Source organism: Bufo bufo, chromosome 1 (genome assembly GCF_905171765.1).
Source record: "Bufo bufo chromosome 1, aBufBuf1.1, whole genome shotgun sequence".
Taxonomy (NCBI): domain Eukaryota; kingdom Metazoa; phylum Chordata; class Amphibia; order Anura; family Bufonidae; genus Bufo; species Bufo bufo.
The window spans coordinates 337817928-337845206 of NC_053389.1; the positions used below are offsets into that span (position 1 = coordinate 337817928).

A 27279-nucleotide genomic window follows, 5' to 3' on the forward strand; every position below is an offset into this window, starting at 1 on the left:
AGCTTGAATTTCACACGTAAAGATGCAGCAAGGGCTGTAAAATTTAGTATTTTGCCCAAAAAGGGTGTTTTTTAAAACCCAGAAAATTATAGCTGTATTTCTAGCTTAAATTGCACACTGACAAATGCAGCAGAGGCACAAGATGGAGGTTATTGCCAAAAATTGGTGTTTTTTCAAAGCCAGAAAATTATTGAAGTATTTCAATCTTGTTTTAACAATAACAGGTGCAGCAAAGGCTGCAATATTAAGTACTTTGCCCAAAATGGGTGTTTTTTACTAACAGAATATGACAGCAGTATATTACGCTTGAATTTCACACTGACAGATGCAGACAAGGCCGCAAATTTAGTATTTTGACCAAAATTGGATGTTTCTTTACTAACAGAATATGACAGCAGTATATAACGCTTGAATTTCACACGTACAGATGCAGCAAGGGCTGCAAAATTGAGTATTTTGCCCAAAAAGGGTGTTTTTTTAAAACCCAGAAAATTGTTGCTCTATTTGTAGCTTAAATTGCACACTGACTAATGCGGCAGAGGCCCCAGATGGAGGATATTGCAAAAAATGGGTGTTTTTTAAAACTCAGAAAATTATTGAAGTATTTAAAGCTTGTTTTAAGAATAACAGATGCAGCAAAGGCGGCAATATTAAGTATTTTGCCCAAAATGGGTGTTTTTTTACTAACAGAATATGACAGCATTATATAAAGCTTGAATTTCACACGTACAGATGCAGCAAGGGCTGTAAAATTGAGTACTTTTCCCAAAAAGGGTGTTTTTTTAATAAAAGAATATGACAGCAGTGTATAACGCTTGAATTTCACACTGACAGATGCAGACAAGGCCGCAAATTAAGTATTTTGCCCAAAATGGGTGTTTTTTTTACTAACAGAATATGACAGCAGTATATAACGCTTGAATTTCACATGTACAGATGCATCAAGGGCTGTAAAATTGTGTATCTTGCCTAAAAAGGGTGTTTTTTAAAACCCTGAAAATTATAGCTGTATTTCAAGCTTAAATTGCACGCTGACCATTGCGTCAGAGGCATTGCCAAAAATGAGTGTTTTTTAAAACCCAGAAAATTATTATAGTATTTCAAGCTTGTTTTAACAATAACAGATGCAGCAAAGACTGCAATATTAAGTAGTTTGCCCAAATTGGGTGTTTTTTTTACTAACCGAATATGACAGCAGTATATAACGCTTGAATTTCACACGTACAGATGCAGCAAGGGCTGTAAAAGTGAGTATTTTGCTCAAAAAGGGTGTTTTGTTTTTTAAAACCCAGAAAATTATAGCTGTATTTCCAGCTTAAATTGCGCACTGACTAATGATGCAAAGGCACCAGATGTAGAATATTGCCAAAAATGGGTGTTTTTTTAAACCCAGATTATTATTACAGTATTTCAAGCTTGGATTTCAATGTCACAAAAGCACATATGCAGTGCTGGTGCACTGAGCTTGCCTAAAATGGCCGCCGCTTCCCACCTAACTAACAGACGGATAAAAGTTATATTTCTCTGTCATTGGGCTCAGGGCAGGGTAAAAAGATTGTGCACTGCACCCACACAACTAAATCTATGTAGATCGCTGAGTTCAATTGCAGTTCTGATTAAAGTTTCTTTCCTATTCTCTCCCTCACAGCAGCAGCATCCTATCCCAACACTAAGCACAGCAGAGTGACGTGCAGTGCTACGTGACTCCAGCTTATATAGAGGCTGGGTCACATGCTGCACTGGCCAATCACAGCCATGCCATTAGTAGGCATGGCTGTGATGGCTTCTAAGGGCACAGAGTTAAACACTTGTTGATTGCCTGCTCTGCAGCCTTTCAAAAAGCTCCAATAAATCACCAAACACCGAACCTGAAACAGAACTTTTAATGAAATGTTCGGGTTCGCTCAACCCTACTCTTAAAGCTTTGACCATCTTTCACTTGGCACAACCCAATGCTTCCATGACATCAACTGAAGTCAAGATGCAAAGACTGTATATCTTCTGTGAAGGTTCAGCCAAGGCAATTGCTGCCATAGTATACCTAAAAGCCATTGATGTCAAAGAACAATGCCATATAGGATTTGTCATGAGGCGGAACAAACTTGCGCCACTACGTGAACACACAATTCCCAGACTGGAACCATGTGCTGCTGTGCTGCAGTGGAGTTGGCTGAACTTATAACAACAGGAATGAACCTGGAAATCGAGGTAGTTGAGTTTTACATATATGTCAGCAATCGGGTGCTATGGATCAGGAGATCCCCTTGTCCTAAACATATGCACTACATGACCATGCACCATAATCCTTCAGACCACGCGACTAGATCCGTCTCACCAAGCAACCTTAAGGACACAACATGGTTTACGGGTCCTGCATTCCTGTATCATTCAACGTCTTGCAGTACCAGAGACGACACATTTTAATTGGTAGACCCAGATTCTGATGAAGAGATCCGACCTGAAGTGTCTGCTCTACGTACAGTGACTTTGGACCACCAGCTCAAGTGCCATCGTTTCAACAGGTTCTCCGCCTGGATGTCACTTGTTTGTGCTATAGCCTGTCTAGTTCATATAGCTCAATCTTACAAGCCGACATTACCTGTGAGCCAGAAGCCCTGCAAGAGTTAGCATAACTGCAAACACGCCTTTACCGCTGCTAATCTGGAAAGGTCCAGGAGTATAATAATTCGCACTATATAACACGAATGTTATGCTAAAGAAATAGACTACCTCAGCAAAGGCCAAACAGTCTCCAAGGATAGCACTTTGAAAAGGCTCAATCCCACCATTGACCAAAATGGGTTGCTAAAAATGAAGGATGCAGTAGTGGCATCTGTTGATGCCAGATGAGGAGTGTTCTTCCCAGCAGGGTTAGAAGATGATTCCAGTTCATTCTGCCAGAGTCATGGTAATTCTCAAGTGGTTTTACACCAGAGGAAGGTTTCCCTACCCAAGAATAAAGCCAGCTATAGGGCATATGGGCCTTGGAGAAAGCCAGACAGGATCTGAGGAAAATACAGCCTGATCTGTAAGTGTTATTCCCTCTGAGTATCTTGCAAAGACTTTGCCTGCCACTTATGTGAAGCCTGCCTGTGACCAACATTGTACATGTGGAACTAACTGAAACCTGTAAATAGTTGAACTGTTCAGTAAAAAGAAGCTCTGGTTCACTGCAACTTTGTATACCTCAATTATTCCTACAACAAATCGGTGTGCCACCGTTACCGGCACTGGCGTCACGAACTATAAGCGATCTTGCCATCGGCACATTAAACTTCCAACACCCAGGGCACCTCACCTACCACCTGGCCTGGTCCCTATACACAGAGAGTGCCCCAGAGGATTCATATGCCAGCCTCTCCATCACTGCTGTATGCCTGCCCAGGGTAAATAAAAACTGTGAGTACCAAGAGCAACACTCGGTTTGTTAACTACCCCTGTGACCTCATATTCGCTCACCCTGCAGGACTGGCGCACTGCAGGTGGTGCACTGCATTGTGGGAGGGAAAAGCATCCTGGGAAAGAGAAGTCTCCAGGACACATCAGCAGAACTGTCCTTTTGCATATTTCCTTCTTAAACTCCACCATCCTTGTAAAAGCATATCTGGTGAGAGATGTAGATTTGTTTCAGGGATTTTGTGTGTTGCAGAGCTGTTCAGCTTGTTGTAATTGTTACTCAGGGAGTTGTTACTACTGTTAGATAGACATGTAATCTTATGTATAGGCAGCCATTTTACCATGTGCTTCAGTGTTAATGTAATGTTATAGTACATGCTAAACTTAATACATGTTATTTTTATTCTTGTAGTTTTACCAAACAATCTGCTGCCACTCCATTCCATCTTCCAACCCCCAAACATTGGGTGTCAGATAGTGCCAATAACAACAGCTAGGGAGAAGTTCCCGTCGTCATGATGCAGGAAAGAAATAACGGATCAGAAATCGCTAAGTACCTCACCCTCAGGGACCTCATCAGTACTAGCCTTATGAACTTTGATGGTCGCCCAGAGAACTATAGAAGTTGGAAGGCCACCTTCAAGGCAACAGTTCAAACCCTTGGTGTTCCGCCTATGAAAGAACTTGACTTACTAATTTGATGGCTAGGTCCATGGTCAAACTGTGTTAAAAGACTCAAAACCGTTCATATCTACGAACCAGCCAAAGGCCTTCGTCTTCCATGGGAAAGATTAGAGCAGACATACGGCGGCTCGGAAGTAGTTGAACATGCCTTATTTAAACGACTATACAACTTTCCAGAATTATCCAATACAGACCGCCAAGGGTTCCAGGAATTAAGCGACCTTCTTCTTGAGTTTGAAATTATCAAGGGAGACCCGCAGCTACCAGGTCTCAGCTTTCTTGATACTTCCCATGGTGTGGGCCTGATTGTGGAGAAATTACCCCTCAATGTTCAAGATCAATGGGCAACAGCAGGTTCAAAATACAAGGAGCAACATCGCGTTCCCTATCCACCATTTTCATTCTTCTGTAAGTTCATCAAGGATTTAGCTAGAGCCAAAAACTATCCGAGCTTCAACACATAGAAACATAGAATGTGTCGGCAGATAAGAACCATTTGGCCCATCTAGTCTGCCCAATATACTAAATACTATGAATAGCCCCTGGCCCTATCTTATATGAAGGATGGCCTTATGCTTATCCCATGCATGCTTAAACTCCTTCACTGCATTTGCAGCTACCACTTCTGCAGGAAGGCTATTCCATGCATCCACTACTCTCTCAGTAAAGTAATACTTCCTGATATTACTTTTAAACCTTTGCCCCTCTAATTTAAAACTATGTCCTCTTGTAGCAAAACCTTGGGGGCCAACATCTTTGGCTCTACTAAACAGAGACACGAGACTTTCAGTCCCAGACAGAGAAACCCTAAAGGTTTAGATTCCGTGAAAAAGACAGGGGTTGTGCCCACTATTAACGCAGCCGCTTTCATTGGAAACGAAAGCCCTAAGGAACCAGATCGTCATTGCCATATCCATGATAAACCACATCCTTTAAGGAAGTGCCGTGTCTTCATAGGAAAGCCCTTTGAAAAACATAAGGAGTTCCTAAGGAGTCGTAATATCTGCTTCAGATGCTGTGCATCCGCTGAGTATTTCGCCAGAGACTGTGAGGTTCCAGTCAAGTGTTCTGAATGTAATAGTGATCTACATGTGTCCGCTGTTCACCCGGGACCAATCAGGCGGAACCTAGAACCAGTTAGCTGGCGCAAGCCCCATTCCGATCAAGGAAGGGAGAGTCATGGCGGGGAGAGTGCCGACCAACCAACCACTACCATCATGCCCAGATGCACAGAGGTATGCGGAGAAGGACTTGTGTGCGGTAAGTCTTGTTCCAAGATTTGTTTCCTACTGCACAACCAGAGAAGAACGTAAAAATGTATGCTATTCTAGATGACCAAAGTAATCGTTCCCTAGTTAGCCCTAAGTTCTTTGATCTGTTCAGGATAGAGGGAGAAACTACACCCTACACCCTAGGAACATGCTCTGGTCTTGTGACAACCTCAGGAAGGAGAGCTAATGGTTTCACCTTGAAGCCCATCAAAGGAGATAAGAAACTCTCTCTTTCAACCCTTATTGAGTGTGACGAATTGCCGGACGCAAGGGATGAGATTCCCACACATGAAGCCACACAGCATCACCCTCATCCCAGAAACATAGCCAGAGATTCCTCCCCTTGATAACCATGCCGAGATCTTACTCCTGCTAGGTAGAGACATTATTGAGGCTCATAAGGTCCTTGAATTTCGCAATGGCCCTTTCAACGCTCCATATGCCCAGAAACTTACAGTGGGTTGGGTCATCGTGGGGGATGTATGTCTGGACAGAACCCGCAGACCCTGCCAAGTACACTCATTCAGAACCAACGTATTAAGAGGGGGACGAACTTCTTACTTCAGGCAATGTCCCAACCACTACTATGTGCAAGAGAGCCCCACGCTGAAAACCAAGGAACAGCCAGCAAAGCCCTGCAAATACAGTCGTGGCCAAAAGTTTTGAGAATTACATAAATATTGGAAATTGGAAAAGTTGCTGCTTAAGTTTTTATAATAGCAATTTGCATATACTCCAGAATGTTATGAAGAGTGATCAGATGAATTGCATAATCCCTCTTTGCCATGAAAATTTACTTAATCCCAAAAAAAACTTTCCACTGCATTTCATTGCTGTCATTAAAGGACCTGCTGAGATCATTTCAGTAATCGTCTTGTTAACTCAGGTGAGAATGTTGGCGAGCACAAGGCTGGAGATCATTAAGTCAGGCTGATTGGGTTAAAATGGCAGACTTGACATGTAAAAAGGAGGGTGATGCTTGAAATCATTGTTCTTCCATTGTTAACCATGGTGACCTGCAAAGAAACGCTTGCAGCCATCATTGCGTTGCATAAAATGGCTTTACAGGCAAGGATATTGTGGCTACTAAGATTGCACCTCAATCAACAATTTATAGGATCATCAAGAACTTCAAGGAAAGAGGTTCAATTCTTGTTAAGAAGGCTTCAGGGCGTCCAAGAAAGTCCAGCAAGCGCCAGGATCGTCTCCTAAAAAGGATTCAGCTGTGGGATCGGAGTGCCACCAGTGCAGAGCTTGCTCAGGAATGGCAGCAGGCAGGTGTGAGCGCATCTGCACGCACAGTGAGGCGAAGACTTTTGGAAGATGGCCTGGTGTCAAGAAGGGCAGCAAAGAAGCCACTTCTCTCCAAAAAAACCCATCAGGGACAGATTGATCTTCTGCAGAAAGTATGGTGAATGGACTGCTGAGGACTGGGGCAAAGTCATATTCTCCGATGAAGCCTCTTTCCGATTGTTTGGGGCATCTGGAAAAAGGCTTGTCCGGAGAAGAAAAGGTGAGCGCTACCATCAGTCCTGTGTCATGCCAACAGTAAAACATCCTGAGACCATTCATGTGTGGGGTTGCTTCTCATCCAAGGGAGTGGGCTCACTCACAATTTTGCCCAAAAACACAGCCATGAATAAAGAATGGTACCAAAACACCCTCCAACAGCAACTTCTTCCAACAATCCAACAACAGTTTGGTGAAGAACAATGCATTTTCCAGCACGATGGAGCACCGTGCCATAAGGCAAAAGTGATAACTAAGTGGCTCGGGGACTAAAACGTTGACATTTTGGGTCCATGGCCTGGAAACTCCCCAGATCTTAATCCCATTGAGAACTTCTGGTCAATCCTCAAGAGGCGGGTGGACAAACAAAAACCCACTAATTCTGACAAACTCTAAGAAGTGATTATGAAAGAATGGGTTGCTATCAGTCAGGAATTGGCCCAGAAGTTGATTGAGAGCATGCCCAGTCGAAATGCAGAGGTCCTGAAAAAGAAGGGCCAACACTGCAAATACTGATTCTTTGCATAAATGTCATGTAATTGTCGATAAAAGCCTTTGAAACGTATGAAGTGCGTGTAATTATATTTCACTACATCACAGAAACAACTGAAACAAAGATCTAAAAGCAGTTTAGCAGCAAACTTTGTGAAAACTAATATTTGTGTCATTCTCAAAACTTTTGGCCACGACTGTATACCTTAGACCCTGCAGGACATGATGGACAGAAGAGACAGTATCTGGAGTATATTCCCACAGTCCCGGCTCCTGGACGCAGGTCCCACAAATACGTCATCGATCATTCCAAACCTTCCACAGACATGGAGTATGACCCCATGGTGAACTACTCCGCCAGGCTCCTCAGCAAGGAGAAACCTGACAAGGCGACCAAAAGAAGCCGGGCCTATAGTCAAGGAGAAGACCATACAGCCTCTAAAAGAAGTAGAACCCATAGTCAAGGTGAAGGCCAAACAGCTTCTATTGAAAGAAGTAGGACCTATAGTCCCGGTGAAGGCTATACAGCCTCTTCTAAAAGGAGTAGAACGTCTAAGATATTGGTGGAAACTAAATGTTCTTCTGACTTGGATCCTCCATCTCCAGATGTAAATGAAGGAGGAGACATTGTTGCACAGTACGATGTAGACAATGCTGGAAACTCCTTGAAGTCATTAAACTAGACAAAGATCTAAAGCCAAAATCCGGGAAGAGCGAGCGCATAAAAGAGCACAACCTTTATACGTTTCGGTGGAAGCAGGTACAACATCTCGTCAGTCAGTTCTGAAAAAGGTGGAGAAGAGAGTACCTCTGCCTCTTGTAAGAATGCAAAAGGTGGCAAGAACCAAGGCCTAATTTAAAGGAAGGAGATTTTGTGCTGTTTAGAGACAAACAAGTTGATTGTCTCGACTAGCCTACTGGACTTATTACTAAATTTGTTTCCAGTTCGGATGGGAAGGTTCGTAAGGTGGAAGTAAGAACCGCGAGAGGTGGAGTAACCAAGACCTTCTTCCGCCCTGTTACAGAAGTTGTGTTACTCATGCCTGCAGAACTTCCATTTTGAGATCCCTTCTACCAAAGATGCTCAACATCTTCTAAGACTGTTTCCAGTACCAGCTCTATGGCCCAAACTGAAGACTTATCCTTTTTTATTTGAATAATGATTATTGCATGTTTCCTTTTCAGGTAGATGGACATTATTTGCATCTGCAAGCTATTGTTATTTTATACAATTTTATTGTATCCATATATATAGTGGTATCTAACAGATGGGGAGTGTTCTGTTCCAGTATCTTGCATTGTGTATTGGTATGCGCCTCTCTTCCCCCTCCCCTGTTTTCAGGTTCTAGTTAGTTTATCCTAGCCACTCCCTGTTTTCCCAGTGATGCCTTGCTCATAGTTGCTCAGCTTTCTGAGTAGCAGCATCCACTTTCTGATTTAGGAGTTATTGTTTGCATAATTATTTTACCATCTGGATTACCCTGCAACATCTTGTAATAAAATCTCCGGATTAAAAGGCTACTTGATTAACGCCTGGGTGTCTGATGCATAAGCTGTAAGTGGAGAAAATTGCTCTACACAGGTGCATGATTGTATATAGCTGACTTTTGAAACGCCACACCGCTTATGCCCCAACCTATTCATCAAACCTTTTCCTGTGGTGGTGGGAAAATCACTTGGTCTTTCTTGGAGGATCAATCAACTTATACTTGTCACATTTTTTATTAAGGAGGGAATAGATGGCATTCTGATATTATAGGATGGGAATAAATAGTAGTTTCATGACTTTGTCCATGTCATTAAAAATAACAGTATTGGTATCAAATATACCTATGAAATACATAAGAAAGACATTTTTTTCTTGGATTTACAAATTATTAAATCAGAGGATGGTCATTTGATGACAGATATCTATCAAAAGCCAATGTTGACAAACTGTTATTTTCACTAGACAAGCTGACGCCCACACTCCCCTTTTAAAAAATGGAATATCCACAAGTTAATATTTAAGGGCACATTATAATTGTTCAAATGAGGAATCTTTTTTAAAAAAAAGTGCTGAATTATTCTTAAGATTCAAGGCTAGAGGTTATCCATCTCACCCCCTAAATAAAGCCTTTAATAGAGCCAAAAAAATGAAACATGAATACCTTTTAAACACTAATCCCAAGAAGTGAAACAAAATGATTAGATGCATTAGTGACCTACAATCTGTCCTTGGTCAGTATACAAGTGTGAAATACTGAAGAGGTTCAAATCTCAAAGATCAGCTTCTTCAGGAAAAATCCACCTCTGGCTCTGTCTCAGGCTCTTCACCATGTGGTGACAGTTCTTTCTTTAAATTTATACCCAGAATTTGAAATTTCACTAATCCTACTGACCAGAAGAAATATGACTTGCAAGACTCAGAGTGTGGTTTATATAGCCTCATATCTCTGCCCAAAGCAAAATTTTGGAAAAACAACTTAAGAACTAAGACGTCAGATTTCAGGACATTTGAGTACTATAGAGACTAACAAGGATACATCTGTCTCCAGATATATAAAATATGTACAATAACCCCAATGTTTTATGCTTTTGGGGGATAAAAAAAAAGAAAAATCTGAGCAAAGGGTGGAAATCTGAAAATAAATTTATTGCAACATGAAGCCCGTTGGATATACAGACTCAACACTATGAGCCCCACAGGTTTGAATGGGGGTTTATCTTTTTCAGCATTTATAAAAAAAATTAGGGATATGATCAAAATGTTACCTATTATACCCCTACTCAGCCCCCCTTTTGACAGCACCTACCACTAATATATGCAACGAATACAGGGGAGGGGAGGGACACAGAACTAGGCCTCAAGGCTAGGGAGAGGGAAAAGGTCACCTCCTAGGAAGCCCCTAAACCTGGCCCTGACTCCAGTCAGTATGTATAGACCATGAAGGTGGGAAAATACATACGCCAGAACCTAGACCAGAGGTGGGCAAACATTTTTACTTGTGGTCCACAATGGGTTCATATATTGGACCTGGGGGCTGGACCAAGAGTAGATGGATGTTTGTGTAAATTAATATTAATTACATAAAAATTTCGAAACATTAAAGGTTTAGTTTAATTCAAGGTAAAAAAGCATAAAAAGAGTTATTGTACAAAACTTTTATGCAATGTATTTCTTTCATAACATAGTATGTATAACTCACCTTCAATTTTAGTGGGGACAGTGTTGTTGGTCTCCCTTTTTTGCTAAGACATCAAAGTCTGGAGTTAGCTTTGTTGTTGCAATTCGCAGAATAGATATTGTGCTAGTATATAGGGCCCCCATAGTGCCCCCCATAATGTGCCAGTATATAGGGCCCCCATAGTGCTTCCCCTCTTCTCCATAGTGCCCCCATATTGTGTCAGTATATAGGGCCCCCATAGTGCTTCCCCTTTTCTCCATAGTGGCCCCAATAGTTCTTCCACCTCTTCTCCTTAGAGCCCCCCCATATTTTGGCAGTATATAGGGTCCCCATACGGCTTCCCCTCTTCTCCATAGTGGCCCCATAGTGCTTTCCCTCTTCTCCATAGTACCAATCCATATTGTGCCACTATATAGGGCCCCCACCCCCCTTCTTGCCACAGTATACTATAAATAATAAAAACAATAAACACATATACTTACCTTATGCTGCTGTCAGTGATGCGATGCAGGTATCTTCCAGCCTGTGTCCCGCTCTGTATGGCTCAGGCAGCGCAATAACATCATCGAGCCGCCTGAGCTGGCCTCTGATAGGCTACAGGCACTAGGCCTGTAGCCTATCAGAGGAATGGGCAAGGGAGACGCCTCTCCCCTGCTCCTCCGCACCATTCGTCTGTATCGCTGTCCTGAAGACGGTGATACAGATGAACATGGAGATGAGCACTTCCACAATGGAAACACTCATCTCCACTCCTGCTCCTCTGGACAGCTCTGTGGGCCGGATAAAAAGGTCCTCAGGGCCGTAGTTTGCCCATCACTGACCTAGACCCTAGGAACCCTGAAATGCCCTAGGTAGTGGCAGGGAATGAGATTACTGGTTCCTTCCCAGGTGAATGAGCCAGCGTCTCCCTGAGGCCTAGAAACAACAAGCACAGGGGAACAACCAAATACAAAGAGCAGCACAAAATAGAAAATGGATGAGCTACACAGGTAAGGTTCACAGACCAACTCTTCCAAATCCAATCAGAGAATATCAACTGCATGGTATAAAGGGTAAGACCAAACTAAGTACGGAATGCAGTAATGAGCATGGGCTGCACTGACAAGAGGTGTGGTAATTACCAAACCACAACACTGAGAATCAAGAGGCTGTCAGTTATATGATACATAATTCCCTATTAAAGTGGGGAGATTTATCAAGCTGATTTGAATTAGAACTGTCTTAGTTGCCCATAGCAACCAATCAGAGTTCACCTTTCATTTTCCAAGGGAGCTGTGAAAAATAAAAGGTGGAATCGGACTGGTTGCTATCGGCAACTAAGCCAGTTTTAATTTACACCAGTTTGATAAATCTCCCCCTATATGGACAAATATAAATATCATAGAATACCGACCATAGCTACAGTCAGGTCCATAAATATTGGGACATCGACACAATTCTAACTTTTTTGGCTCTATACACCACCACAATGGATTTGAAATGAAGCAAACAAGATGTGCTTTCACCGCAGACTGTCAGCTTTAATTTGAGGGTATTTACATCCAAATCAGGTGAACGGTGTAGGAATTACAACAATTTTCATATGTGCCTCCCACTTGTTAAGGGACCAAAAGTAATGGGACAATTGGCTTCTCAGCTGTTCCATGGCCAAGTGTGTGTTATTCCCTCTATATCCCAATTACAATGAGCAAATAAAAGGTCCAGAGTTCATTTCAAGTGTGCTATTTACATTTGGAATCTGTTGCTGTCAACTCTCAAGATGAGATCCAAAACGCTGTCCAGTGAAGCAAACCATCATTTGGCTGAAAAAAACAAAACAAACCCATCAGAGAGATCGCAAAAACGTGTCCAAACTATTATGATACAGTATATAATTTTCCATTATAGTGGTGACCCTGTCAAAATATAGATATTATAGACTACTACCCATACCTAATGTCAGATATATCCACACCTGATAATCTATACTTATTTGCTTATGTGTATAGTAATTAATATTAGTCGCATAATGGCTATTTCATATGATTCAGTATTTCTCAATAACAAGACTGCCCTCCTTCTTCTGGTCTTCTTTGTGGCAGACAGGCACATCCTCAAGCAGTATAGTGCCCTTGTCATCATTATCAGGTGTTTTTTCTCCTGCTCAGTCTGCTCCTCCTCGTTGTTCACTGCTCTATTGTGAGACATCCATAATGGAATGTATGACCATGAGAAAACTATTTGCAACCAGCAATTAGCTTGTATGCAAGCTGAACTCCCACCTGGCCAAGTTGCTGATTGTAAAGTTTGCTGCTGTACCACTTGGTTATGGTAAAAGTGACACTTTTTCCAGGCTTGACCAAAAAATAATTTCCGCAAGCATTACTCCTTCTGACTAGATGTCTATAAAACATGTCTCATAATTCTCCAAATGTGGCAGAGTTCCATACCTTACCCAAAATTTTATTCAGCAGGCATCGCTAGTTCAGGCCGGCTGTCCAAAAAGTTTTGTCATTAAGTAAATCTGGTACAGTTCCTTGTCTTCACCAGTTTTGAATTTAGCAGGCAGGCATTATTATCTCTGACCTTTTGCCAGCAGATACCCCATTTCATGGATTTTTGGGTAGGCAGATTGGAACAGTGTCTGGAACAGGCCCAGTTTGCTCTAGCTGTACTGTCTTGACCAGCCTCTAATGTCATCTCAGTGTGGGTTTTCAGCATAGCAGGTGGCATCATTCCACCCAAAGGGACAAACATTCTCTGCAGATGTACAAAACATCACTTTTGCCAAAATGAATGAGGCATGAATGAATAGATCTGCCATTGCTGACTGTGGCAATTTATCATCAGCCCTGTAATGCCACTGCTGATGTCTGCCTGCCATCATGCTTCACACTGTATGGCTGCTGCTGCCATTACCACAGCTGCTGATCCCCCTACTGCTATTACCATTAGCTTTACCCTGCCAGCACTACTACTGCTACTATGAACCCTACCCAACCGCACACATCTACTTCCTTGTTTGTTTTATGCTGTGTTGCTACTCCTACCCCTTCTATTGTTTCCACATACCACTATTACTCCTACACACCTTATACCCTACCATTTCCATTTCAACACTGTACAGCTGCTGCTTCCCAAAAAAGAGGGAATTTTTCAAGGCATTTTAATTACATGCCAGGTATAAAGACTGCAGTTTCCAAAGCCTTGTGTGAACATTAAAGGTGTTATCTGGGAAATTGATATTGATGACCTATCCTCAGGATAGGTTATCAATATCAGATTGGCAGGGGTCTGACTCTTGGGGACCCTTGGACAGCTATCCAAAGAGGCTACAGAGTTCTGTGAGGGCTTTGGTCTCTTCTTAGGCCAGTGATGTCATTGTACATTGGTCACATGGCTTAGGCGCTGCTCAGTCCAATTCAAGTGATCGAGGCTGACCTTCCATACCAAGTACAGTCACTATACTATGTACGGTGCTGTGCTTGTTAAGTTGTGAAGAGACTGCAGTATACAGATTTTATACTATCATGTTTCTAACATGGGAAGACACTGGCATTTCAGTAACATTATTATTGGCAGATATGGGTCTATTGAAGGCAAATCCCCATATAAGTTTTACAATTATCATTTGAGAAAAGATTGTCCTTTCACCAGATATTTTCAAGTCATATATCACAGTTAATCAAGTCGCTGCAAGCCTTCTATGTCTCTTCAGAGAGCTGTTGCTATTCACATTCATCAAATAGTTTTAGCAAAGCAGGCAATTCATCTGATCTGTGGCCTTAAAGCCTCTAATGTGATATTTCACGTGGTACAAGTCTGATTCGACCTTATTATTTTAAAATGTGAAGAAAAGGACATTGGGACATAGAATCTTGTCAAAGAAGCAGTGGGTGGCAACTCCTGTCATTTCCAGTTACTACCATGTTTATCAGAGTAATCATAGAAACTTTTTGTTCTATGAACTTTCAAGTTCATTTCTCCCTCTCAAGATTTATTTTATTGTACGTTCTGTCTGCAATTTGACTTACTGACATACCAAGAAATATTTACATGTCCTCATTATAATTCAGAGGTCATGCTTTCCGCTTTTAATTTTTATGTCACAAAACTTTGTACTTTTGTGATAAGGGCATGTAAGAATCCATGTAATAAATCAGGGGAAATTGTGTTGCTTTCTGCTTGCTTTTCAGATTACAATTCCAGGTACAGAAATATTCTTTAATGCTAACTTTATGGAGGTTGTTGAATCTTTTCACTTGGGATATCCCCTTCCTTGGCTAGATTGGAGAGTTGAAAATTAATAGCAATTTGTGCTCTGAAAGACCTGGCCCATACATATATTACATGCATACTTACCAATATTGTAGTTGGTAAATTCATGCATATAAGCCCCAACCTGGGAATGCACCTAAAGCTGCCCAGAGATGGGTAAATGCCACTGTTCCTGGGACTGTCTCTGAAAATTACAGACAGTTCTTGCAAAGTAGGGGCTGTTGGCAACTATGTACATGGTTGACAATTATTTTAAATAGTCAGCATGTAATACTACCCTACAGAAGTAACAACAGCTAATTGCAGAGGGTTCCAGGAGCCAGCCACTTAGTGATCAACTGAAGATCTTTGGAATAATCTTCTTTAAAGAGGACCTTTCACCAGATTTTATTACATGAGATAAGTATCTTTACATAAAATGTAAATGGGTGAATACTTTTCAAGGCACTGTAAGTACCTGTACTTGCCTGTTTTGTTAAAATAGGGAGTTGTAGTTTTGCAACAGCTGGAGGGCTGCAGGTTGAGCATGCCTGGCCTAGTCAAAGCCCAGATCTAAATCCAATAGAAAATCTGCGGTCAGACTTAAAGATTGTTGTTCACAAGCTCAAACCATCCAACTTGAAGGAGCTGGAGCAGTTTTGCAAGGAGGAATGGGTAAACATTCTAGTGGTAAGATGTGGAAATCTCCTAGAGACTTATCCAAAGCAACTTGGAGCTGTGATTGCCGCAAAAAGTGGCTCCACAAAGTATTGACTTTAGGGCGGTGAATAGTTATGCACATTGACTTTTTCTGTTATTTTGTCCTAGTTGTTGTTTGCTTCACAATAAAAAAAAGAAACATCTTCAAAGTTGTGGGCATGTTCTGTAAATCAAATGATGCAAATCCTCAAACAATTCATGTTAATTGCAGGTTGTGAGACACCAAAACACAAAAAAGTCAATACTTTTTTTTATATAATCCAGTGGAAGGTCCTCTTTGAGTTGTCTTTAAGATGAAAGAATGAAAAAGGATTTATATAATCTCTACATTTTTTCTGTTTTATGTAGACCATTTAAATGACTAAAAATTTTAATTTTCCTTATTGTTAACATAGAAGTGATTTAGTAATGCACAATACATGCTTAGATATACTGATGTACTTTATTTCCAGATTGCAATGTAGATTGCACTGAACACATGATAAATATTAAACAATTGATTGGGGAGCTGTCAATATGTCCTAACAAGTTGTCCTCTGAAAGAGCTGTGTGTTTGTTGATAAGATGCCCAGATCTTTTCTGTGGTATTCAAAATTTTCTGACAATGGAAATGGTGGCATGCCATTAATATTACCCCCTTAAAGATATGTTACATAAATTTACATAACATGCACGCAGGAAATGTATTGAGCTTAGAATCTTAGCCCATTCCATACAGTGCTTTACTGTGGATTCGGGAATATGGAAATCAGTGGGTTGAAAATGGTTAAGTGAATAAATGGGTTACTAAATAATGGCAGTGATAAAAGGCATATGCAGATACAACCACACTTATGGCCATAGAAACTTTTTATCCTTCTTTGTTACAAGTGCCTAGGTTCCCACCCTGAGTGGCTAACATATTTACCACCATGTCTCACCACTGCCACCAAATATTTAACTGTAAATTCTGGGATATGGGAATAAATAGGTTTAAGGAAAGGCTAAGCGTATAAATTATTTTATGGAATAATAGCAGTGATAAAAGACATGCAGATATGGCATACAAACAGCAAATAAAGGGAAATAAACAGATGCTTAGCTTGGCTGAAATCTTTGTAAGATGTCAGCAATGCCCAAGTGGAAGTAGAAAACAGACAAGATAAAGGGGATCATCTATTAAGAAATATACACCACTTTTTTGCGTATTTAAGGGGTTTTGCTGCAAAATCTGTGCCTTTTCCCCGCTCACACCACTTTTCTGAGATGGCTAAAAAAGGGGGGGGTGTGACTTGGGTGGGGAAGAGGGCAGGCAAGGCTGGCCTCTCTCATTTACCATTTTCTATGCTAGTTTATGGAGTGGAAAATGGTCTTAAACTACACGAACAAAGGAACTGGCATAGTTCAAACCATGTTGCACACGGTCGGCTGAACCAAGCACCAAAGTTGCTCTACAAACTTTGGGGCATCCGCTACCAGCGCATGGGGATTAAGACCGCTGTATAAATTGCCGGTCTTAATAAATGACCCCCAGAGTGTTTAAATTGTCTTGTTTAGCACATACCCTTTGTGATGTGCAGAGATTATTTATACTTTTGTGATTGGAACATACCCGTAATATTCCAGAGTATTGCTTAACAAGTACAGTATGTGTTCTGTTTTAGGAAATACACCTGGTACGTGGCCTTGAAGTTGTTATAAGCTAGAAATTTAAAGGTGGTAGAAATAAAAAGACCAACAAAAATAACCCTTCCATACACTCAGTGTGTGCTGGCTGAGTTGTACAGGTGACACCTGCCTACAACATTGCCCTCCTTCCCCGCTATGGTTTGGTGCCAAACAGTTGTGAAGGTGAATAGTGAAGGTTTCCAGGCATGCCACATTAATACTTTCATTCCACCTTGACAGCGATGATCACATTGCTAAAATGAATGCCAGAATTGTCTTTCTTTTTGTCACATCACCTGCCAATTTTTTTTTATAAAATAACTATCAAAATGATATTTTTGCTTAAATCATAATAGTGATGGAAAAATATTTTTTTTAGCTATGACCTCAAAAGATAATTATGCAAAGCAATTTTTTTTTTATAAAATGTTTTTTAATTTTTTTTAAGTAGTAAAACATAAAAACTATACAAATTTGGCATTACCATATTTTCAGCCACACAATTAACTGGGAAAAAAATTTAAACCTTAAAAAGAATGTCGAAATTGCATTTTTTCCCATTTATTTCTGTTAAAGTTCCGACATATTATTTATTTTAAAATATCGCAATACATTGTATAAACATTAAATGGTAGATGGGCAGGTAAAATGAAAAGAAAAGCTAAAATAGGCTGGATCCTTAACGGAGTTGTCTCCCTTCAGCAATTTATCATGTAGATAAAGTAAATAAAAGAAACTTACTAATGTATTGTGATTTTCCATATTGCCTCCTTTGCTGACTTGATAGTTTTTTCCATTTCTTTATACAATGTTTTTGCAGCGCTGACCATAACTCCTGGAAACAAGCAGTGTGACGGAAAAATGAATCCAGACAGCAAAGGAGGCAATATGGACAATCACAATACATTAGTAAGTGCCTTGTATTAACTTTCTCTACATAATAAACTCCATTTGATTCATTTGCTGAAATGATACAAACCATTTAATGGGGTTAAGTTCTTGGTTGTCCTTTATGTATATACAGAATGCTATATGAATATTAGATATGGCCTTGCGGTTCGCCATTTCGCAGCGAACTTTGCTCGTTCGCGGTTCGGCGAACATATCGCAATGTCTGGCGGCACCATATTCTTTTACATTCTGAAGAACTTTGAACCATGACACATCCATCAGGTGGCACAGGACAGCCAATTGAGACTTTTCAGCACATGGACATACCCCCTAACTTATAAATAAACCCAATCTGGCCGCCATTTTATATTCAGTCTTTTGCCAGTGTAGGGAGAGGTTGCTGTGTGGAGCAGGAACAGACTGTTAGGGACACCAAACGCTAGCTAATAGGGCCAGAAAAGTCCTATTGGAACAAATAATTATAACTGGTGTGATATACCAGTTGCCCCCCAAAAAAACTGATTGAGGCAGGGGAGTTATATACCAATAATATACTTTCTAAGTAGTGCATTTGAGTAGTGCAGCATTTGTTTGCGCTTTTGCTCCATTACCGCAGCTACACAGAGTAACAAACGCTATTGGAAAAAACTTTTTCTACTGTTGTGATATACCAGTTGCCCCCCCCAAAAAAACTGATTGGGGCAGGGGTGTTATATACCAATAATCTACTTTCTATATAGTGCATTTATGTAGTGCAGCATTTGTTTGCGGTTTTGCTGCATTACCGCTGCTACACAGAGTGACAAACGCTATTGGAACAAATAATTTCTACTGTTGTGATATAACAGTTGCCCCCCCAAAAAAAGTGATTGAGGCAGGGGTGTTATATATCAATAATATACTTTCTATATAGTACATTTGGGTAATGCAGTATTTGTTTGCGGTTTTGCTGCTTTACCGCAGCTACACAGAGTAACAAACGCTATTGGAACAAATAATTTCTACTGATGTGATATACCAGTTGTCCCCCCAAAAAAGTGATTGAGGCAGGAGTGTTATATACGGTACCAATAATATACTTTCTATATAGTGCATTTGGGTAGTGCAGCATTTGTTTGCGGTTTTGCTGTGTTACCGCAGCTACACAGAGTGAAAAACGCTATTGGAACAAATAATTCCAACTGGTGTGATATACCAATTGCTCCCCCAAAAAAGTGATTGAGGCAGGTGTGTTATATACCATCTTCCACAAAGACTTGGTTGAGTGGCTCACTTAGTCTTCGGCTTCTGTACCCTCCTCATCCTCTCTATCTGCATCCTCTTCACTTTCTGCTGTGTGCATCCCCAAAGACACCACCACCACCATATCCCCACCGCTTAAGTCAGAGGAATTATTTTCCCATCCATTCCAAGACATTACTGATGATCAGCCATTCTTGGCATCGGATCAGGAAGAGGAAGTATCAACGGTCGTTACCCGGTATTCTGACGACAGTACCCAGATCATCCCAAGGAGGGTTGTCCCCGCTGTTTCTGCCTACTCCGAGATCTCTAATGTCAGTGGTGGTGAATGTGACGATGGGGTGTCGATGGAAATCACGTGGGTGCCTACAAGAGAGGAAGAGGAGGGGAGTTCAGAGGGAGAGACGGAGCAGCAGATAGGGAGGAGAAGGAGGAAAAGCAGGCAGAACTTACAATGCACAGAAAGCAAAAAGCAGACTGGTAATGTATCTGGAACGAGCCATCCACCATGCACAGTCACATATAGCGCTCCTATGACGCCGGCACATGACTCCGCAGTGTGAGCTTTTTTGAACGTGTCCACTGCTGACAATAGTGTTGCCATCTGCAGCCTGTGCTGTCAACGCATAAGTCGCAGTAAGCCCAACACTCACCTAGGGACGACCGCCTTAAGAAGGCACCTGGCCTCCCCTCACCGAGCCCAGTGGGAGCAACGCCGTCAGAACCCACAAAGCCACACTCTACGTCCTCCTCCAATTTGTCATCCACTCCACCTTCCACTGTGCCGTAGTTGCTTTCATCTGGCAAAAGGCAGGCTTCTGTAGCCCAAATGTTCGAGCGTAAAAAGATGATGACGCCGGATAACCCTCTTGCCCAACGGCTGACCGCTGGTTTGTCTGAACTGCTAGCCCGCAAACTACTGTCATATAAACAGGTGGACTCAGAGGCCTTTAGAAAATGTGTGGCCATTGGCACACCGCAATGGAAGGTCCCCGGAAGGAAATATTTCTCCCAGAAGGGCATCTCGGAGCTATATGACCAGCGGCAAGTAACTGTATCTCTGGCACACACTGTTGGTGCCAAGATACATCTGACTACAGACACGTGGTCTAGCAAACAAAGCCAGGGAAGGTACATAACTTTTACTGCCCACTGGGTGAATCTTCTGACGGCTGTCAAGCTTGCAACCCGTGGCACTCGTGTAGATTTGCCTCTTCTGCTCCTCCTCCTACTCCATCCTCGATCTTCTCCTCAGTTGACTCCTTCTTTTCCACTGCTACTGTCTCTTCCGCTGTGCCCTCCAAGCTCCCCAGAACCTATTTGACGTGCCTGGTGAGATGTTGCCATGCTGTGCTGCGGCTGTTGTGCCTGGAAGCCAAGAGTCACACCGGTCCTGCACTCCTTTCAGCTTTGAGGTCACAGGCCGATCAGTGGCTAACCCCGCTCAATTTTACAGTTGGTAAAGTGGTGTGCGACAACGGTGACAATCTGCAGAGCGCGCTGAAACAGGACAAAATTAAACACGTGCCAAGCACTGCACACGTCCTGAATAGGGTTGAGCGAAGTGCACCTGCACTGCATATGTGCCAGGTGAAGGGAAAATAATACTGTCTGTGAGTTCAGGGACCCAGGGGGTGACATATTCACATTTCTTTCTGTAAAGTACCCCTGTGCTTAATTTCTGAGAGTGAAATATAATCAGTTAAGTCCATCTGTTCCATTGTGGGGTGACATATTTAAATTTTTTGTTGTAAAGTACCTCTGAGGCCTGCACTGCATATGTGACAGGCAGGCACATAAATTCAGCAAATCCATTTGCAGCCAATGCTGCGTTTGTCAGTCAAATAAAACCATTAAATACCGCTGTTACATTTTTGGGCTTCAAATTCCCATTTTGGGGTGTAAAGTACCTCTGAGGCCTGCACATGTGACAGGCAGGCACATAAGTTCAGCAAATCCAACTTTTCCATTGTAGGCGTGACATATCCACCATTTTTTATGTAAAAAAAACCCTGTCCTTCATTTGTGAGAGTGAAATATAATCTCAGTTAAATCCATCTGTTTCATTTACGGTTAAAAAAATAAAAAACCTTTTTGGGGGGCAATAAAGTAACTTTTTGCCCTGTGCTGCATTCCTGACAGTCCAATAAAACCGCAAAATACTGCAGTTACATTTTTTGTTAAAAAATTCAAATTTTTGTTGTTAGAAAGTCCATTTTCGGCATACGCTGCGTTCCTTTCAGTCAAATAAAACCATGAAATACCGCTGTTACATGTTTGGGCTTCAAATTCCCATTTTTGGGTGTAAAGTAGCTCTGAGCCCTGCATATGTGACAGGCAGGCACATGAATTCAGCAAATCCATCTGTTCCATTGTAGGGGTGACATATCTACCATTTTTTATGTAAAAATAAAAAACTGTGCTTCATTTGTGAGAGTGCAATATAATCTCAGTTAAATCCATCTGTTTCATTTAGGGTTAAAAAAAACTTTTCTGGGGGCAATAAAGTACCTTTTTTCCCTGTGCTGCATGTCTGGTAGTTAAAAAATACAGTTAAATCCAACTTTTTCATTGTGTGTGAGAAAAAAAGAGTGGGTAAAGAGTGGGTGGAAGATGATGTGGAGGATGATGAGGTACTAGATCCCACATGGAATCAAGGTCATGCTAGTGACGTGTGCAGTTTGGAGGAAGAGGCGGTGGTTGCACAGAGGCACCAGCACAGCAAAATAGGGAGCAGGGTGCAAAAGCGTATGTTACATTCTCGGGTGACATTTTACCATTTTTGCAGTGAATAAACCCCTGCTCTGCATAGGTGACAGGGACTTAAATTTCAAAAAATCATCTGTTCCATTGGTGGGTGACATGAACCCAGTTTTGCCATGAATAAATCCCTGCTCTGCATAGGTGACAGGGACCTAAATTTCAAAAAAATTGTCTGTTACATTCTCGGGTGACATTTTACCATTTTTGTCGTATACAAACCCCTGCTCTGCATAGGTGACAGGGACCTAAATTTCAAAAATTCATCTGTTACATTGATGGTTGACATTACCCCATTTTTGCCAGTGAAAAACCCCTGCTCTGCATTGCTGACAGCGAACTAAATTTAGAAAAAACGTCTGTTACTGATAGGAAGATGCACGACTACCAGCGCACGCTAGACATAGACATGTATACCGGCCTCACCCAGCCATTCTTGTACTCCAGCGCACTTTCTCTTTGTTTTATTTTTTATATTTCCCAATGTTTTGGGGTCTACCCAAATTTTCAACAAAAAAAAAAACAGTGTTGGCTACCTCCTCCTCCTCCACCGTCGCTTCCACCTACACTGCCACATCCACCGCCTCCTTAACCACCTACTTCATATGGACCTCCTCCTCCTAGATCAAGATTATTTTATGTTATTTTAATTTCCCTATCCACATGAAAAGTTTCCTATCCACTTGACTAAGTTCAAAACCTGTCGAACCCCAACTTCCAGGTGTCCACTCAACTCTAGCCCTTAACTTAGTCATGCAGCGATTCATTGCCAAATACCCCGGGGTCCAGGACATCTTGCGGCAGGCCAGGAAAATCTCTGGCCATTTTGGAAGATCTTACAAGGCTATGGCTCGCCTTGCTGACGTTCAGCGGCGACACCACCTGCCCGTCAGACCTTTGATTTGTGACTGCCCGACGCGCTGGAACTCCAACTTGTATATGCTTGATAGGCTGCTCCAGCAGAAACGTGCAGTAGCTGGGGAGCTTGTTTTTTTCCACCGAGCCAGTGGCTGCTCATGCGCGATGCATGCAGACTTCTGTGGCTATTTGGTGAGATCACCAAACTGGTCAGTCACAGCTAGGGCACCATCAGTGACATCGTACCTTACGCCTTCTTTCTGGAGCATGCATTGTGTGGTGTCATTGATTAAGCCGTCGAGGAGCAGGAATAAGAGGAAGTCGCAATGCTGGATGAATCCCCAGGAGGGGCTACTCCATCTGAGACAAGTCAACAGGAGTCTGAAAAGGAGTCAGAGGATGGTGCTGGGGCAGAGGAGGAGCAAGAAGAGCATGCTTTAAACTTTTATGGGATCCCTGATGTTGTCCGTGGCTGGGGGGAGGAGACCGGGGGCGGCATTATCCTGGACGATTAGCAGGAGCCAGGCCACTCCACCGCTTCCAGTTTAGTGCAAATGGGAGCCTTCATGCTCCAGTGTTTGAAAAGGAACCCAGGTATAAGAAGCATAAAGGGCAAGGACCAGAACCGGTTGGCAACGTACTTAGACCCCCGGTACAAACACAAATGGCGGACATGTTACCAGCATCACAGAGGGCTGTCAAAATGCAGCACTTACAGGCCTTGCTTCGAGAAATGCTGCATTCTGATTTTGCAGGCCCTGGCAGAGGAATTTCCACTCATAGAGAAACAGTTGTGGGTAAGAAGAGGGCGGTTTGAAGATGGGTTGGTCACTTTGGATATGAGATCATTCTTGCAGCCAACCAATCAACAGTCGCCCTCTGGATCCAGCCTCAAGGAACGCCTAGACCGACAGGTGTCCGACAACATCGGGTTAACGGCCAATGTGGATGCTCTGAGAAGCGAGGCACCCCTTGACTACTGGGTGTGCAGGCTTGACCTGGGGCCAGAGCTGGCACAATTTGCAATAGAACTCTTGGCTTGCCCCTCGTCCAGTGTCCTGTCTGAAAGGACATTTAGCGCAGCAGGGGGATCGGGAACGATAAGCACACTCACCTAGCTCACGACAGTGTGGAATACCTCAAAATACTAAAAATAAATGAGGCATGGATCTCGGAGGAATTCAACACATGTGATGAGTCGACCATGTTTAATTGAATTTCCTCATGACAGCCCACAAATATCCGGCACCACCCAGAACAAATAATGGTCCCTGTATTAGGTAAATACAGCGGCATAAAAGTCCTTTTCTTTCCGGTGAATGCCTAATGTTTTGGGCCTCATTAGGGTTTTTTTCAAGAGGGGGGATTTTGTTAGCCATGTTTTTAATCCAAATTTTTTGTTCTTTTAAACATATGTTTTCGACATGTATTTGTGCTGGCCTTCAGGAAAATTGATATCCATTGACCGTCTAATAGACAATAATTTTTGGGACCTTAGTCCACTGGCCTGCTGTAAAATTGATATCCAATGACCGTGTATTCTACCTCCAGCCAGCCACTTACTAATTTGTTCTTTTGTGTAAGCAGAATGCACAATTTTTGGGGCCTGTAGTCCACTGACCTACCGCAAAATTGATATCCAATGACTGTGTAATCTACCATCAGCCAGCCACATACTTATTTGTTCTTTCCTGTACGCTGAATGCGTATTTTTTGGGGCCTGTAGTCCACTGGCCTGGTATAAAATTGATATCTAATGACGGTATAATATACCTCCAGCCAGCCACATACTTTCTTGTTCTTTTCTGAATGCTGAATGCATAATTTTTGGGGCCTGTAGTCCACTGGCCTGCTGTAAAATTGTTTTCCAATGACCGTGTAATCTTCCTTCAGCCTCATACGTACTTGTTCTTTTCTGTACGGTGAATGAATAATTGTTGGGGCCTCGGAGGAAATCAACACCAGTGACGACCAAGTGTTATCAAATTTCAACTATTATCATTAGGGTTTTTTTTTAAAGAGGGGGGATTTCTTTAGCCATGTTTTTAATCCAATTTAATATTTTTGAGTTCTTTTAAACATATGTATTTGACCTGTATTTGTACTGGCCTGCAGTAAAATTGATATCCATTGACCATCTAATATACAGTGGGGGAAATAATTATTTGACCCCTCACTGATTTTGTAAGTTTGTCCAATGACAAAGAAATGAAAAGTCTCAGAACAGTATCATTTCAATGGTAGGTTTATTGTAACAGTGGCAGATAGCACATCAAAAGGAAAATCGAAAAAATAACTTTAAATAAAAGATAGCAACTGATTTGCATTTCATTGAGTGAAATAAGTATTTGAACCCTCTAACAAAAAAAGACTTAATACTTGGTGGAAAAACCCTTGTTTGCAAGCACAGAGGTCAAACGTTTCTTGTAATTGATGACCAAGTTTGCGCACATTTTAGGAGGAATGTTGGTCCACTCCTCTTTGCAGATCATCTCTAAATCCCTAAGGTTTCGAGGCTGTCTCTGTGCAACTCTGAGCTTGAGCTCCCTCCATAGGTTTTCGATTGGATTAAGGTCCGGAGACTGACTAGGCCACTCCATGACCTTAATGTGCTTCTTCTTGAGCCACTCCTTTGTTGCCTTTGCTGTATGTTTTGGGTCATTGTCGTGCTGGAACACCCATCCACGACCCATTTTCAGTTTCCTGGCAGAGGGAAGGAGGTTGTCGCTCAGGATTTCACGATACATGGCTCCGTCCATTTTCCCGTTTATGCGAATAAGTTGTCCTGTGCCCTTAGCAGAAAAACACCCCCAAAGCAAAATGTTTCCACCCCCATGCTTGACGGTGGGGACGGTGTTTTGGGGGTCATAGGCAGCATTTTTCTTCCTCCAAACACAGCGAGTTGAGTTAATGCCAAAGAGCTCTATTTTGGTCTCATCAGACCACAGCACCTTCTCCCAGTCACTCTCTGAATCATTCAGGTGTTCATTGGCAAACTTCAGACGGGCCTGCACATGTGCCTTCCTGAGCAGGGGGACCTTGCGAGCCCTGCAGGATTTTAATCCATTGCGGTGTAATGTGTTTCCAATGGTTTTCTTGGTGACTGTGGTCCCTGCTAATTTGAGGTCATTAACTAACTCCTCCCGTGTAGTTCTAGGATGCTTTTTCACCTTTCTCAGAACCATTGACACCCCACGAGGTGAGATCTTGCGTGGAGCCCCAGAGCGAGGTCGATTGATGGTCATTTTGTGCTCCTTCCATTTTCGAACAATCGCACCAACAGTTGTCACCTTCTCTCCCAGCTTCTTGCTAATGGTTTTGTAGCCCATTCCAGCCTTGTGCAGGTCTACAATTTTGTCTCTGACATCCTTGGACAGCTCTTTGGTCTTTCCCATGTTGGAGAGTTTGGAGTCTGCTTGATTGATTGATTCTGTGGACAGGTGTCTTTTATACAGGTGACTAGTTAAGACAGGTGTCCTTAATGAGGGTGACTAATTGAGTAGAAGTGTCTAACCACTCTGTGGGAGCCAGAACTCTTAATGGTTGGTAGGGGTTCAAATACTTATTTCACTCAATGAAATGCAAATCAGTTGCTATCTTTTATTTAAAGTTATTTTTTCGATTTTCCTTTTGATGTGCTATCTGCCACTGTTACAATAAACCTACCATTGAAATGATACTGTTCTGAGACTTTTCATTTCTTTGTCATTGGACAAACTTACAAAATCAGTGAGGGGTCAAATAATTATTTCCCCCACTGTACCTCCGGCCACATAATCACTTGATCTTTTCTGTCCGGTGAATGCCTAATGCTTTGGGCCTGTAGTCCAGTGGCCTACAGTAAAAATTTTATCCATTGATCGCATAATGTACCTCGAGCCACATAATCAGAATTTCTTTAATGTTAGGTGAATGCCAAATTTTTAAGGCCCGTACTCCTGTAGCCTAAAATATAAAATTTCTAGGCTCCAAAAGGGCACATTTCAGAGAATTTCCCTTAAGGACGCATAAAAATGTCCCCTGATTAAGATAGATTTATTGTTGGAATTTTTGTCATTGATCCCCCTCTAGTATGTCACTGTCCATGTTGTGGGACTATTTGTGCACTTCTACTAAGTATTTGGTGGCTGCAAATATGAGCTGTAGGTTCGCCTGCCATTAAAGTGAATGGGGCCCGCCGTGAACCTGCAGTTTGCGAACCGTCCCGGCCAATGTTCGTCCATCACTAATAAATTTTTTTTTTTTCATTCTTGTTCACGAATGATATTATGTTTTTCCAGAGAAAATTTCATTAGCTACAGGCACAAAATCAAAATGCTTCTTGCCATTTGCAAAACTTTGCTACAGTATCAGATACTCATGATAAATAGGAAGAACTTTGAATAACCCCAGACAATCCTCAAGTT

General features: G+C 42.0%; 1 long non-coding RNA gene across 1 annotated transcript; it reads right to left on the reverse strand.

Moving 5' to 3' along the window:
• Window positions 1-1779: 1779 nt before the first annotated feature.
• LOC120987001 lies at window positions 1780-27279 on the reverse strand. The gene is made up of 3 exons (XR_005775872.1): window positions 27268-27279; window positions 12364-12372; window positions 1780-1903 (listed from the first exon to the last, which is right to left on the reverse strand). It is a non-coding gene; the product is annotated as an uncharacterized LOC120987001 (long non-coding RNA).